Here is a 16,397-nt window from a genome sequence, read left to right on the forward strand (position 1 = left end):
CTGTCTGTTCAGTTTTATTGATCTGTCTTTCCTTATGCCGGCACCACCCTGATTTAATTAATGCCATTTTATTAATTCTTACTGTTTCCCAGGTCGCATAACAGAAATCAAAATGAAAGAAAAAATTCACTTACGAGCTTCCTGCACTACAGAAATTAGACTCTCGTTCTTTGGCTATGGTATCTTTTTTTTTTTAAAGATTTTATTTATTTATTTGACAGAGAGAAATCACAAGTAGGCAGAGAGGCAGGCAGAGAGAGAGGAGGAAGCAGGCTTCCTGCTGAGCAGAAAGCCCGATGTGGGGCTCGAACCCAGGACCTGGGATCATGACCTGAGCCGAAGGCAGCGGCTTAACCCACTGAGCCACCCAGGCGCCCCGGCTATGGTATCTTTTAAGTCCTGCTATCATGCCTTTGTTACTTCTCACAATTACAACAGTTGAATAGATGAGGTTTTGTGAGTTTTGGTTTCTTTTAAAGTTCCACAGGTATTCTATGCCCCTCATTCATTAAGCTTTGCGTAATGAGGATAAGGCACACTGAAGACTCAGTACTGGAGAAGGGGCTCTGGGTACACATGCCGTGGCCTTGCGCATTGGATCAGGGATCTTTGCAGTGTACTGCTGACTGGGTGGTTTAGGCAACTCCTTGTTCCTTGGGTGTGATCTTGCAAATAAAATGCTTACCATTTCCACTGTACTAAGCGTGTTATTCATAGAGTGGTGAGTTTTCTCTTATTATGACAGAAGTGTGCAATTTATGAGTAGCGTTCCTGAATTTTTGTAATTTTGGCTCCAGTTAACCTATAATCTTTCTGCATTGAGCAAATTTTGGTTTTATTTAAGTAAGCCACCATAAATGATCTTTGAAGAATTCTTTCCTCTTTTTGATGTTAAGTGCAGCACTCGTTAGAAGTCTGAATTGTCAGAAGGGTGATGGAGATGATCTGTAAGGTAACTTTTGTGCCTGGTGCTCGGCAGTGGGAAGAAGTTCTAAAGGCCAGTCCAGAGTTTGCAGGGAGAGGAGAGGGGATAGTGGTCTGAATCTGTTTCTGCTTTTCTGTAGGTTGTCTTTCTGCTGCCAGTACCTTTTAGAAGTGAGTGAGGAGTGATCGTAGTCATACACATGAGAGCTTTGTAACACTCAGGCTAGTTTGTTTAAAAACTGAGAAATTGCTCATTCAGTATTCTTTCTGAACTTGAGACAAGAATCTTAGTACAGAAGTTCACGCTGATCCTTCGTGGTATACTTCTGAGATGGGAGCAATGCCCCAACATGCTCTCGCAAACTTTCTTCATGAGTCCAGTTTGTGACAGTACTAAGTGTCCGAGTGGAGTCACTGAAGGGTCTGCTAACTGAACACTGGGAAGTTCCAGGGCAATAGATCACAGGGAAGGTTACAGTTGGGTAGTATATACTGATTCTATCGATTCTGTTCCATTGCCCAGTGAAGAGAAAAGAGAGGAAGAGTTCTTGTACTTCGCTAGATAGAGAGATGTGCCCAAGACCCTAAGAAGAGCTCATCACCCCCCAAAGTGTGGTAAGGAAGCTGTGTTCTTCTGTCTTCTTTTATTTCGTTAACTATACAGAACATTTTGGGGCTAAGGCATGAGTCCATTGAGCTGGAGAAGTATTGTGCACATCCCAGTGGGTTTAACACTAGTTGCAAAGCTGTGTGATCTGGTCCCCCCGGCCCCTGCCCCTTCAGGCTTCTAGTTCAGAGATGCTTGGCAGAGATTGAAGAGCTTATGACGAAGATCCATGATTTGTCCTACAACTTGTAATTTAAAGAAGAATCATTTAGACATTTCTTAAGAGACATACATAGTTGTGGTGGGCTTTTTTTTTTTTTTTTCTTTTTCCCTTTTTTAAAAGTTCCTAACCAGGTTTTTGAAAGAAGTTGTTTGTATTCTAGGTGCTACAGCCCCCAAACAAGTCTTTTTGCTCTGCTGTGCGAAGTGTTCAGAAAGCAGAGGTGGCAGAAATTACATGAAAATGGTTCCAAGGCCCTGTCTGTTCCTGTAGAGGTCAGAGAAAGCACAGCCTGCAGAAGCACAATTCGAGGTCAAGAATCCCAGACCCCTGCTGTTCCCAGTGAACTGTGTGATGCACATAGAAAATGTTTGGAAGCAAGGGTCGAGCTAAGTGAACAGTCATGATAATACCTGGTTGGTCTTTTAGCAGCAAAATTGGGGGGAAATATGAAACTTTTTTTAAAAATGGTGGCTTATTTTTTAATTTTTTTGGTGTTATTGTTGATACCCCTATTTGAATGTAAAGTCCCTAACAAAAGAAGCAAGCTGCCTTTAGACTGCATTTACTGCTCTTGATGACTCCAGTTGTGTGTAAATATTAGAAAACAGCAGGGTCCTACATTCCAAGAATCACTTGAGCAGTGCCACGAAGACAAGTGTCCTTACCGGTATTGTAGTCATACTCCCAAGCTCTCCCGCTGTTTCTAATCTGTGCGCACAGCCGTGAAAAAACTGGACTGACATTTACAGGCACAGCAGGGAGACACTTGACTAGGGAATGTTAAAGACTCCAGTACCTCCGATTCAAAGTGGCCACCACACATGATAAATCTTCACAGGAGAGCTAGTCTGCACTTCAGCTGATGCCATAATGAGGGTATCTGTAATGAAGCAAAGAAGTAGAACGTTTTTTTTTCCCTTAAGCTCAACTTTTTAGCAGTATTATTTATTGTTGTCTTTTTCAGACCTAGCCATCTACAGGGAGACTCTCCTTCTGAGTAGACGAAGGATCTTTTCCTTTCAAACTGTGCTTTTTGGAGGGCCTCTTCCTTCCATCCTCCGTCCTCAGTCCCTGCCGGGGCTATACAGGAACTTTCCTCAGTGAAACGGCACTTACCCATCAAGTGTGAATAAAAAAAAATTTCCTGAAATCTGCTCTAACTGGGATGTAAAGGAGGGTCAGTTGCTTTCTGACTCAAGTTTGACAGACTTTACTCCCGGTTTTGTCCCAGGGAGCTGCCAGATTTGTATGCCATAATACCAGTAATGCAATTAGGTTTGCTGCACATTGTCTGGTTGACTTCTCAGTTAAGAGTTTCTTTCCCTATGGGAATAAGACTAGACAGACTGTCATTTGCTATTACTAATTCTGCTTAGCATTATCACTGGAGCTTTTTTTTGTAATTAGCTATCTTAGTTGGCTCTTAAATTTTAATAGCCAATTGAAGCTACGTTTTAGCCAAGTTCCATATCTAAATTGCATTCAGTCCATTAACAAAGTTGGTTAAAAGGCTATTAAAGCAAAAGCCAATATATGGTGGTTCACATTTCCGTCTTTGCAGCCGCAGCAATGCCAGCCTCCCGCGCCTTCTCTGAAGGAATTCTCCTCCAGCAAAGTCGCGCACAAGCTGGACTGAACTTGCAAGCGGCAAGAAATTAATGTCGACAACATTCGTGTTACGTTCACACATTCAAAAATGGCACCGCTCATACCCGGTTCCTTGTTGTGAGGGTTCTTTTGGGGTTGGGCTTTATTTGCTTGGTGGCTGGCGACAGAGGGGAAAAAGGGGGCATTTTGTATTGCAACTTAAAATTGACAGTTTTTGAAAGTGAATAATTGAAATGGTGTTTTTCTCCATTTCAGCTGATCAAAATTATTAGCAAAACCATCTGAGGCACCTTCTGGTAGAATTGTAGTCTTGCTGGGTTTAGTGTGTAAAACATTCTGCCAGACATTAAAAAAAAAAATTGTAGCCAAGCCAGCACATAGGCTCCGAGCGCCCGTTGCCTAATTGATAGTCCCCATTGTCATTATTTTTAAATTCAGAGGACCATTTCTAACACTAACACCCCCGCCCTTTGCAGATTAGTTTATGGTGATTTTAGTTTCTACATGGAGTCTTCCTCCTACCAGATCGGAATGGTGGGTCTCTGTTCTGTGTTCAAAGATACTTGGTTTCAAAGATGTGTATAATTTGTGAGGCAGGCTGTCAGAGGAATTAGACTGGTAGGGGACGTGTTCAGTTGACATTTTGTCTCTGAATCCTTGGAACCCCGGGAACGAAGATCTGGGGAGAAACCAACAGGCGAATGAGTCTGTCACCTTGACCGAGCCAAGTGCGCCTGAAGCGCTTCTCCATCCCCACCCCGCCCGTTTGGCCAGTGTCCTGGTTTGAAATGAACAGGTAGTTTTTCTGCTTCAAAAACATGGATTAAGAAAAAAACCCCAACAAGTTCAAACAGCGGCCGTTGAGAAGGTATTGGGAGTTGTAGTTTTAGCTTTAGATTTTTTAAAGCAGCGAGTGGGTTTGAGAACTTTTCCATTTCGCAGTGTCTGGCCATTCTCCTTGGCTCTCTGCGGCCCTCAGGACTGCTGTCCTGCTTCAGCTTGGCTGGTGCCGCCGTCCTCACCGGAGGCCGCCCGGCCGGCAGATTCTAGCGAAGGCCAGCCGCTCCTCATACTTGGGTTTCCGGGTGAGAAGCCCCAGCAGCCCGCCTCACGGAGCCGCTCTTGTCCTGAACTGCTTCGCCGGCCTTTGGCAGAGTGGCCGGGGAGCCCTCAGTGAAAGTGTGGCCTCAGTGACAAAGGTGAAGGGCTTCACTTGTCTGAGCAAAGGACAAGCCAGAAATGCTGGAGGGCCTCTCTGGTGATTTTTGTTCTCTTCCAGAAGCTGATGGAAGAGGGCAAGAGAGGCCGTTTTATCCGGCGTTAGATTATGTGTTAAAGTGAAAATTAACACACTGTTCAAAAGGTGTATGTGACTAATTAGCCTTTAATAAAGATGGAACTGGCTCTGACGATTAGATCACAAACTCTCTAAAAGGTCAGGGCCCGAGGGCCTCTCCCTTGGAAGACTGAGGGCAGGACCAGCCCTGCTGCTGGCCTTTCAGGAACTCCTCTTGCTATTTATGGGTGAACTTTGAGGGCTTTAAGTGAATGTCTGGAATGTATGTTAGACCTCACCTGCCTATACATCATTTGAAACTAATCATTAGGAAATTCTCATTTTTTGAATAGGTAGAACATGTATGTGGCACATGATACAGAAATCAGTAGGGAGAGAGCAAATGGTGAGAAGTCTTCAATGGAAGATCATGGGTCTGGATGGAGAATAATCCTGTTTTATTTGTTGCATTAAAAACTGTGACAGAATCTATGGCAGGAAAATTGAGACCTTTTCCTTCCCCTAGGACCAGCTGCCCTCGTTACAGGCTTGAATAGCTTTCCAAAGCCACAATCCATATATCTGTGTGTGTGTGAGAGAGGGACAGACAGACTGACCGAGACAGGGAGAGAGACAGGGTTGGGGTAGATGAAAAGTTCTTATATTTTTTATATTGTGGTTTATTGGATAAAGCCTTTGAGTCAGGGTATGGGACCAAATGCCAGATTTTAACGTAACTCCTCGTGATGTTAGGGGACATAATTGTCTCATCATTTGGTCTCAGTTTTACATCATTATCTTTAAAGATCTCTTAATGACCTGTCAACAGAGGCGACTGGCTTGGCCTGTTCACACTGGAGACAAGTGGCTCTGGCTCTGGAGCCCAGCGCAAACCGTGGGCAGCGCAAACCCACCACGTTTGTCTGCACAAGTCTTCCTGGTCCCCTTCTCCACTACCTGGGGCTTCCTCTGCACGTCCCGTGTGTGGGATCTCCTGTTTCCTGGTCCAGCATGTTCCTCTTTCTGGGTTTACCCCTCTTAGCTGGTGGAGCACTTCCTCCATTAGTCGCTTGAGGAAAAAGATGTGTGGGCGGTAATTGTTTTGAAATTTTCAGGTCTAAAAATGTCTTTGTTCTCCCCTTCCTCTTGACTGATAGTTTGACTCACATAGAATTACAGATTGGAAATCATTTTCCTTTGGTGTGTTGAAGGCATCACTCTGATGATTTCTGGGTTCCAGGATTGCTGTTGAGCACCTGTCTGTCTTGTCCTTCTGGAACTTCTGTTATGCAGATGTTGGGAATCCTGGGCTGATCTCAGCCCTTGTTTCTTCTCCACCTGCCCTCCCTCCCCCTCACCTGCTTTCTGTCGCTTTTGTCTTTTTTCCTCTACTCCCTGGGAGATTTCTTCAATTATTTCTTCTGTTCTAGTTCTTAAATTTTTTCCAGGCACTCCTTAGTCATCCTACTTTCTTTAAAATATCTGATCTTAGTTTATAGATGCAGGATCTTCTGACTCTGAGGACACTAATTATAAGATCTGGAAGCTTTCTTGTCCTTACCTAGTCTCTTGTTCTCCCAAGTTGCATTCCTGTTTGTTTGTTTTGGTCTTTGTCTTTCGTTTGAGATGGTTTTCTCAAATGTCTGGTTTTCTTGGTTGTCTGTTCATATAGAGCCACTGAAAAGGTTATTGGGAGTCCGAGTCTGTGTGATGGGGAGGGGTTTGGAGCTGTCATTTATTTTTGGCTTCCCTGTAGTGTGGGTTGTTTTTAGAAGAACCCTGTTTCTTAACATGGTACCTTCAGAAAGCCACCCCAGGAGAAAGACTTATGTGCAGGTGGTTTATTGTGAATGTGGTCCCTGGGAGAGGTGAGGGATAGGCAGGAAGGGAGCCCAGGTACAGGGATACATCATCAGGTTGGCTGTGAACACAGAGTGACTGGCACTTAGACTTTGTAGGACCTTCTAAATAACGCAGTGAAATGCTTCTCACAGCCTTTCTTTGGGTGCTAACTTCCCCACAATTCTGAGTTGCACAGGTGGAATGCCCGCTGTTCCTGGCAGGTGTTCCCTGCAAATTCCAGAGAAGGAAACAAGAGGGGCTATCAGGTTATCCCCGGGAGCCATCGGAAGCCTGTGCAAAGTCCATTTCTGGAGCTTGGGCAGGAATGAGAGGCTTTGAAGCAACACAAGAGGGACCCCATGCCCTGCCATCTGATTATCTTAGTCTTTGCCCTTGGACTGGTCAAGGTTCTTTGCCCTTGGACTGGTCAAGGTTCTCTGGAGAAGATTCTTCCTGTCCCTTGCTCAGAAGGTTGAAGTGTTAAGAGAGCCAAACTGTCTTACCTGAGGCTGCTGTGACAAAAATCTAATAGACCTCAGTGGCTTATAAACACCGCAAATGTACTTGTCATAGTTCTGGAGGCTGGAAGTCCGAGATCGGCGGGCCAGGATGGTCAGGTTCTGGTGCGGGTTCTGGGTTGTAGGCTGCTGACTTGTATCCTCCCGCGCAGTCGTGAGCAGGGAGGGAAATAAGCATCTGTCTCACACTCTTACAAGGGCGCTAATCCCATTCATGAGGGTTCTACCCTTGACTTCATCTGCTCTCTGTCTCCTCCCAAAGACCCCACCTCCTAGTACTATCACACTGGGTGTCGTGAGATACATTTCAGTGGGGGTAATTAAGAGGGCCTGTGAGATTTGTGTGCCAGAGTTCAACATGAATCTGGGGGGACACAAACATTCACCCTTAACACCCATCCGGTGTATCTATTTTTGCCTTGAATGCATTGTGCCATTGGTTTCAAGTCTAAGAACTCAGCCCTACATTGAAAAGATTTTCTATTTTTCCTAAAAGTTTTATAGTTTTGTGTTTTTTTTTAATGTACATCTGTCATCCATTTTGTTAATTTTTGTTTAAGGTCTGACTTTTAAGTCAGGTTTCAATTTTTTTGCCAATAGATGTCCATTTGTTCCAGGACGATTTTTTGAAAAGGCCACCCTTTTCCCATTAAATTGCTTTTGCACTTTTGTCAGAAATCAATTGGACACATTCATAGGTGCCTCTGTGTCAGGATCTTCTGTTCAGTTGATCTGTGTGGCCATCCCTTTGTAGCTGGGATTCTTGTAGTTGTATGTCCGCCTTCACTTTAGAGTGATTCCTTCCACTTTCTCCCCCACCTTTTTTTTTTTTAAGCTTGTTTTAGTTATTATAGAACTTTTGCCTTTCTGTGTAAATTTTATTTATTAAAGATTTATTTATCAGAGAGAGCAAGAGTGACTGCGTACAGGTTGGGAAGGGGCAGAGGGAGAGAATCCTCAAGCAGACTCTTCACTCACGGAGTAAGGATAGCCCGTTGTGGGTCTCAGTCCTGCAACCCATGGGATCATGACCTTAGCCAAAACCCAAGAGTTGGATGCTCAACTGCCTGAACCAGCCAGGACCCCTGTAAATTTCAGAATAAACTCCAGTACCTTCAAAAATAACGTGCTGAGATTTTGATAGAAATTGCATTAAAACCATAGATCAATTTGGGAGAATTGCTGTCTCTGGTTTGTTGAGTCTTCTGATCTGTCAACACCATATGTCTCTCCATTTACTTAAGTCTTGATTTTTTTCATCAGATCTAGAATACAGATCCTCTACTTAATTTCTTTAAGTGTATACCTGGTCTTTCCCCCCACCTCCTTGAAGCACTTGTAAACGGTGGTATGTGTTTACTTTTGGTTTCCACATGTTTATGGTGAGTATAAAGAAACACATTTGAGTTTTGTGCGTTCATCTTGAATCTGGTGACACTGAAGAACTCACTGTCAAATTTAACACTCTCGTATTGTGTCTTGTTATGGTAGAGGAGCTCTTAGTTCTTTTCCCTCTTCCATCCTCTCAACACAGTTGCGTTTTTACATAAATTAGTACTTGGTGTTTATATTATTCTGGCTAGGTAGGTATTATTTATTTCAGTGTACTGGGATAGTTCTTTCTTTTGTAAAGCTTTTTATTTCTGTTGGCATTAAAAAGGACCTTTCTAAATTTTGTTATTTTCAAACTTTTCTACATAGTTTCGATCCTTTACAATTATTCCATCGACCCATCATAAGATCTGTCACTGTTTTTTTCTTTTATATGCTCAATCCTATCAGAAAATCCATCAATTTTCTTTATTTTCCTTTTTTAAATTGGAGGCTTCCTTCTTGCTCCGTCGAATGTCAGTGAGTCCTGGGCTCCTGCACTGCTCTCCACCCAGAACTCCCCTCCCTGCACCACTTGCTCCTCTTTACCACTTGGCTGTGTTGTCTCTCCTGTTCCTTATTTCTGTAGCTTCTTTCTTTATTTCCTCTTTTGCTTCCCACTAGTATATCCTCCAGGAGCTTCCTTAAAAACGTGCATGGGAGGTTCTTAATTTTTTAATCCTTGCCTGTCTGAAAATGTCATCTTTAGTCTACCTTCCCATCTGAGAGAAAGTTTGGCTCAGTATAGAAGTCTGGGTTGAAAATTCTTTCCTTTCAGATTTTTTTAGTGTTGGACCAGAATCCTCTAGCATTTGATGATTGCTGAGAGCAAGTGTAAGGCACTCTGATGCCCTTTGCTCTCTGGAACTCTTAGGATCTTCTCATTATCTTTGCCTTGGTGAGGCTTCTTGTCATTTGTTATACTGGGAATCCAGTTGTTTGTCAAATAATTGACTATTACTTTGTCCCAGGTGCTGATAATCCAGCAGGGGGTAAAGATAAGAAATGGGAAAATAGCTCAATAATTTCAGATAGTGACAAGTACAATGAAGAATACAACACAGAAAAGTGTTGTTGGAGGATGTCTGTTGGACAGTGTGGGCTACGTCGGGGCCCAGGGAGGCTCTCCCTGAAGAGGTGATGTTGGCGCTGAGGACTGGAGGGCGAGGAGGAAGCCCCCCGGGGAACAGTTCCAGGCAGAGGCACAAGCTAGCATAGAGGCCCTCAGAGGAGGAGCGGGGAGTGGAGTGTGGCCGGGAAGGTGTGCACAGAGCTAGCAGGGTTGCAAAGTGAAGTCCCAGAGTTCAGCAGAAGCCGTAGCTCATGTTCAGGATGGTGGAAGGGAGTAAGGATTCTGTCTGATTTGCAGGGAGAAGCCTTGGGAAGGGCCATAGGCTCCACTTTACCCTTTACAAGACACCCTGGCTGTTCTGGGAGGACAGGCCGGAGAGGAGCACGAGTGGACTGTCTCGGATTTCCACGTGGCATGGCCTGGTGGCCCTTTCAGACCAGACGACTTTGTTTCTCACTTCCGAGAAATGTTCGTGCATCATAGATTTGTTTCCTCCCTCCTGCTTTCTGTTCTGTGTTTCCGAACCTCTTAGCCCTTACTTCTGTTAGACCTCTGTTTTATTTTATTTTTTTTTGTCTGTATTTTGAGAAATTTGTTTTAAACTTCAACATGTTGAGAGATGTCTTTAAATTTTTTTGGAGCTCTAGGCCATGCTGAGTGGGGAAGGAAGGCCAGGGTCCCCATGAGCACCCTTGTTTCCAGCCCTGCCCCTTTCCTTGCAGCTCCCGGGAATGGGGGTCCTGTGCTGACCAGGGGAGCCTCTGCTCTGCTGGGTCAGTTATCACCTTTCATCCTCTCTTCAAAAACTTCACTTACTTAACAAATGCTTATTTCATACCCACTGTCTTTTCCAATGAAAGGATAAACAGAACTATTTGTGTGTTAATTCGTTTCAGTTTTCCTGGTGGAAACTTTTCTTAAGGGATGCTCCAAGCTGAAGAAAAGTACAGACTTGAGAGGCGTACACTCCAGATGAATCCCAGGCACTGCCCTGTTGTCCCACAGTGGGCAGGGAGGATGTCCTAGTGTGTGGTGGCAGAAACAATGTTCGTGATTTTTTGAGAAATGGAAAAAGTGAAAAATGTCAGGGAATTGGAATGGGTGATTCTCTAAATTTGGATTTACTTATTCAAATTGTTGATGCTAAACTGAAGCAAGTTTGCTTTCTGTCCTTTGTTCCCTCTTCCTTCCTTGTACACTGACTTTGCTAGCATTTAGGAGGAAAAAACAGAGGGAAGCTCTATTTTAGCAAGGGAGAATGTCCTGGAAAAAGTGCAGAAAGATGGGCCTTACACTGTCAGAAGGAGTCATAGCCGGCTGATGACCTCACCCAGAGTCCCCCCCACCCTTATCCTGCTGTGATTCTCAGACCTCTCCACATTTTAATTGTGTTTTATATAAAGACACAAAAATCTGCGTATTGTATTTACAGATGAAATAGTTTACTAGGACTAGCAGTTTATACTTTGGACGATTCCAAGAGTGTGAAGAGTCGGGGCAGTACTGCTGATTGCTGGGGGGTCTCCCGCAGCCACTGGTGAGCATCTTGTCGTCTTGGTCATGGTAGCCCCAGTGCCGAGCAGCACAGTGTTTGGCACGTGGTCGATGGGGGATGGATATTTGCTGAACGAATGAATGAGTGGTTGGAAGACAAGGAAAACCAGGAAGTGAAATTAATCCACCAGACATTTGTATTAAGGGGAGGAAATACGCGTTACCTAAGAGCAGGACGAAGGAGACATGGCCCAGTAGCAGATGCCGGGGAAAGGGCAGGGAGTTTGGGTTAATCACCATCCCGTGGGTGAGGTCAGCAGAGCGGGATGGCGACAGGGAGGCTCCTTTATGACCCACTAGTCTGCACACAGTGGCACATCTTGGTGCCCCAGCCTGCGTGGCCCTGGACGAATCGCGGGGCTTCCAAGAGAGGGGCCATGAGGAATCGCTGGAGAAGCCAGGGCTGTTCACTCTGGAAAAGACAACAGAAGTCACTGGATGTGGAGGAGAAGGTCCGTGTGTGCGAACATGTGAAAGTCTGTGCTGTGAGAGAAGAATAAGACTTCACTGAGTCGCCAGAGAAGTGGAACGAGGGCCTGAGGAGGCGGAAGTTAAATGGATCTGGCCCCGGGCAGAGAGGTGACCGAGGGACGCGGTCCAAACAGCACCAGCAGCCCTTGGCGGCTTCCCGTCGCACCTGCCAAATGTAGTGCGTGGGGGAGGGTACTGTCAGACCCTCCGTCTTGAAATAATAAATATGAAGACACACTAACATCAGCCCACTTTCATTGAGTGTCTCCCGTGTTCCAGGCACGGTGCTCTATGTATCTGCCTTATCCCCTGTAATCTTCCTAAAGAGCCCATGGCAGGAGTGCTGTCACCTTCCAGGAGGTTGATGCTGAGGTCCGGTGGCTCCCAGAGTCACAAGTAGGACTAGTACAATGGGGTATGAGGCGAACCTTGTCCAGAGCCACCCTTTCTGCTACGGCCCCCGGTGGCCACCATCTCTGTGAGTGACCGGATACCCCATGCTCAGCCATTGTGCCCTGGCCTTGCGCCCCCCACATATTTTCAACCCTGCTTGTGTCCGTGTGGCAGAGGTCATCCTGCAGCAGCAAACAATTCTGGAATCCCAGGGCCTTAAAAGCCACAGGGATTTGTCCTTTCCCATGTTTTAGGACCCAGGCTGCCCTGGAAAGGGTATCTGAAAGTACTTGGTGACCGACAGAGGCTCTCACGTTGGCCAATAGGAAGTTAAAAATAACAAATGATTGGAGTCAGAGCACGACCTAAAGGTCATGAATATCATGTAACGAGACTTGACGTGTGGCTCCTGGAAGGGGACTTGTGGTTTTGTCGTTACAAACGGACTGTGGGGACTCCTTCAGCAGCTGCCTGCGGTGTAAGCGTTGGTGGCTCATGTAGTCTGCAGAGGTGTGCAAACTCCCTTCCGCACCCAGCCTTTCCCTTGCCGTTTGGTCTGAGAACACTGGAGGAATCAAGGCATTTTTCGTCTACAGCGGAGGGCAAGTCCTGTGCTACACTGGGTTTCCGCTTTCCCTCTGCCTCCCTCCCTCCCTCCGCCTCCCCTCCCTGCCCCGCCTTCCCAGGTGTGGCATAGTCCTGACTGTGCTTGGAAACAAGGCACCAAATCCAGAAATAAACTGCCTTGTGAAAGGACAGAAGTTCTCATCTTGACTCAGGCCCCCTCCATTCTCAGAAGGGCGTGGAGAACGTGCACGTAGGGGCAGGGTTTGGGCTAACTACTGCTGGGTCAGGAACTGAGGTCAGTTAGAGGACATTCCAGATGGCCCATGCTGTGTTCGATGGGAGCAGTTTGGGGGACGTTTTCCTCTGTTTATCCCCCACTGCTCAGTCATTCCTCCAGAATTTATGATTCAGAGCGGGGAAGTTCAATTTCGAGTTGAGAATATTGCCCTACTCCATCTCCTCCCACTGGTGGACCTCCGTCAGCCGCAGTGTACAGGGGTTCCGGTGGGCCAGGGGGACCGTCGACGATGACGCACATCTCCGGTGACATAAAAGAAGGAGACGGACGGACACAGCTTTGTGTTGAAGCTCACAGATTTCTCTTACTCTTTTTGATTTCTGAAAGTTCCCTAAAATTTGGGTTGCCAGGTAAAACAGGATGCCCAATGAAATTTGAATTCCACATAAACAAATAATTTTCTAGTATAAATATGTCCCAAATACTGCCTGGCGTATGCTTTTCCTAAAATCATTTTTCATTATTTATCTGAAATTTAAGTGTAACTGGGTGTTCTGTGTTTCTGCTTGCTAAACCCCACCCGAAACACAAGTGCTGCTAATTTTTAAATACTCCGAGACCATTCAGGAAAGCACACTGCCGAAGAGCTACACGGAAGCAGTATCTCCGACTTCATTCCCGGTACACGTGGTTTGGGAATTGGTAAGGCACACGAAAGAATGCTGAAGACAAGTGGCTTTCATCTGCTTCTAAGAAGGCATGAGTCTACATCTTGGGTTACTGGAAATCCCCCTGCTGACCCTCCCCAAGGAGGGAACTCCGTAGCAAACGCACTGCGAGGTGATGATCAGCCCTCCCTGGAAGCTGGACGAAGGTAGAGGGGGCAGAACGAATCTTTTACGAAGCCAGAGTGTGACCCTTCCTGATGGAACAGCCAGCAGCCTAACGGTGGGACACACAACAGAGTGGTTCTAAAGACGAGGTCTAATTTAACTATCTGTCCGTTACAAGCCGCTCCTAGAATTCTCAATTGTCTTCTGTTTCTGGCGGCATCAGAGGAGACTTTGGTGCGTGGGGTAGCTGGCTGGCCTTTCTGTCCATGCTGTGTGATCACCAGACACACTGTTGAGCCACCAGGTCCGGGTGAGTAAGGAACTCTGCTCTCGTGGGAGCACCGTCCGGGAGCTCTCCGCTTGTGTGCAGAGAGACCGTCTCAGGCTGGGTGCCAGCTTGGAACCTTTTGTTCACTGGTCTCATTCATTCCTTGGGACAACCTGAGATGATCTCCATCATGTAGATGACTATGGGCTGACATCTCTGGCCGTGCTGGGATGAGATACTCTTTCCATGACCTCACCGACACCCTGCACACTCACACTCCACATAACACGGCCCAGACTCACACATGTAGGCCACGCCTCTCGCTTGAGATGCAGAAACTAAGGCTCAGTGAGATTAGGTGAAATACCCCAGTCCCCGTGGTGGAGGCAGGGCTGGTTTAAAGAGGAGCCCCGCCTGAGGTGAGCTGGTGCCTTCAGTTGGGTCCCCAAGAAACAGACCCTGAGATGGGGAGGAGCTTAGCGAAGCATGTCATGGGATCGGCCACATGGGCAGCCGTGTGCTGTGCTGGTGAGTGTTTCCTAACAATTTCCTGGTGGGGAAGAGTCCTGTCTTGTGGTTTGCCAATTTCCATGGTGTCAGTTCTTCTACGGTGGCTGATTCCTCATTACCAAGCTGCCCTGACCCCCAAGTTGGGAAGGGCGGCCTAAGATTGGCTCCTGGCTGCCTGCGGGGGAAGAGAGGGACACCGACGGGGCAGAGGGGACGTTCCGCTGCGGTGCAGACACCATGGAGGGAAGCTGGGACCATCCTGCGGGGCGGTCCCACACTTAGGTGAAGGGCTGTGCCTGTCCGCCCTTCTCCCACTTCAGCCTGCTACTGGGTTCGGGCTGCCCACGGCGCTCTGAAGAGCAACCCGCAGCACCTCACCTGTGGCCCTCGTGAGTTCCAAGGCTGGGAGGCAGTCACGTCCAACGCTCTTCTTACTGTTCGTTGGCAAGAAACACCTGGCTTCTGATTCCCCTGTTCCCCCCCCACATTTTGGGACATGTGGCTAGTGCTTGGCAAGCACTGGATGACGATAGCTGGGGGAGTGTGTGAGGCAGTGAATGTTCAGTAAAGGTCTGCTGACTAGATCTGTTGAGCACAGGCTCCTGGCTGGATTCTGTTACGTGCTCTTGACTCTTGTGCAGAATCTCGTTCTCCCACCGGAGACTGTGAGCCCCTGGCACTAACCCGAGCCCTCTGCTTCTCCTGGGAGCCACAGAGCAACTCGCCTCGCTAGTGCTCACTCTCAGGAGAGACTGGGTGAGTCTGGGAACCAGGGCCTTGGCACGATCAATATACCGGATCAGGAATTGCCCTTGGGCAACTTGACTTTTTGGAAGCATTCTGGTTTTATATTTCCCTTTGGAAAAAGATTGGGAAATTAAGAAGTTAAGAAAACAGCTCCACGTTCCTACAGGGTTACAGAATTCCAGGGAATGGAAAAAGCCCCGGAGGAAAATTGCATTGTACGTTGTGTCGGGGGGACTGCAGAGAAGCAGCGTTTCTGGAAGGCCGCAAGAGGTCGAAGTCATCTGCTCCCCCCACAGCCACAGACCCTGTCCCTCCTGAGTGGACACGGGGGGGTCTGGAAGATTATCCTGAGTCTGTGACTGGTGATTCCTGGGACGCAGACTACTCTGGCTCTGCGGTCACTCCTTTCTGACCGAGTGTCTGCCTTTATTTCTGGGTTTTCTCGCCCAGGCCTCTCAGTCACTACTGCCGGTTCCATCCACCCACATAAGTGACTCGGAGCCGTCCCAGACAGCCTCTGGTTTTGTGTGCGTGTGTGCACCTGTGCGTAGGCGCACGCCTGCGGGGCGGCAGGGAGGGCAGAACGGAGCCCTTTGTAGAGGTGGACTTGAGTCCACCGTTTCTGCCTGTGGTGGTCAGAGGCGCTTCCTGCGGCCTGCGGATCCGCGTTTCACCGGAATGTCCGAGAGCCTCACTGCCCTCACTCCCATCCGTCTCTTCAGAAATCTCTGTCACCCTGGCTTAGGGATTTCTCTCTCTGACTGGCTCTCTTCTAAAAAAGTATAGACTTACGGCACTGATTCACGGTCATACCGAGGGAAAAAGAAGGAAGACTCGAGGAGGTGTCCTTTTTATTGTAGGGGAAAACCAAGCCGAAACGAAGGGCTTGCTTGTCCTGGTCCGTGTTGGTGCCGGCATCGTGAAGGAGCACAGCGCAGGTCCTCCGGTGAGCTGCCCTGTCCTGCCTCCCTGTCTTTGCACCCGAAACTGCCTCTGCTCCAAAAGCCCTTTCTCCTCTTTCCCCTTTAACTACTTCCTATTAATCCTTTAAGAGTCGGTTCTGCTTCCTCCTGGAAGCCTTCCCTGATACCACCAACCTGGCTTAAATATCCTGCTGGTTCATTCTCTGTTAAACAGCTATTTTTATATTTATATCTATAGGTTGTCTTTTTCTAAAAGCTTATAGAAATACTGAAGCAGTAATTGTCTGCTGACTTAATCCTTAATGCACAATGTCTGGAACATAAGGGACGCCCAACAAAATAATTTTTACTGGGGTAAATGAATTATGGTTATTTTAAGGGAATTGTAGTTGTATTGCTTCCAAAGGCATTTGATCCTCGAATGATAAAAACCCCTATTTGCAAAGTTTGGG

This window comes from Lutra lutra, chromosome 7 (genome assembly GCF_902655055.1).
Source record: "Lutra lutra chromosome 7, mLutLut1.2, whole genome shotgun sequence".
Taxonomy (NCBI): Eukaryota; Metazoa; Chordata; class Mammalia; order Carnivora; family Mustelidae; genus Lutra; species Lutra lutra.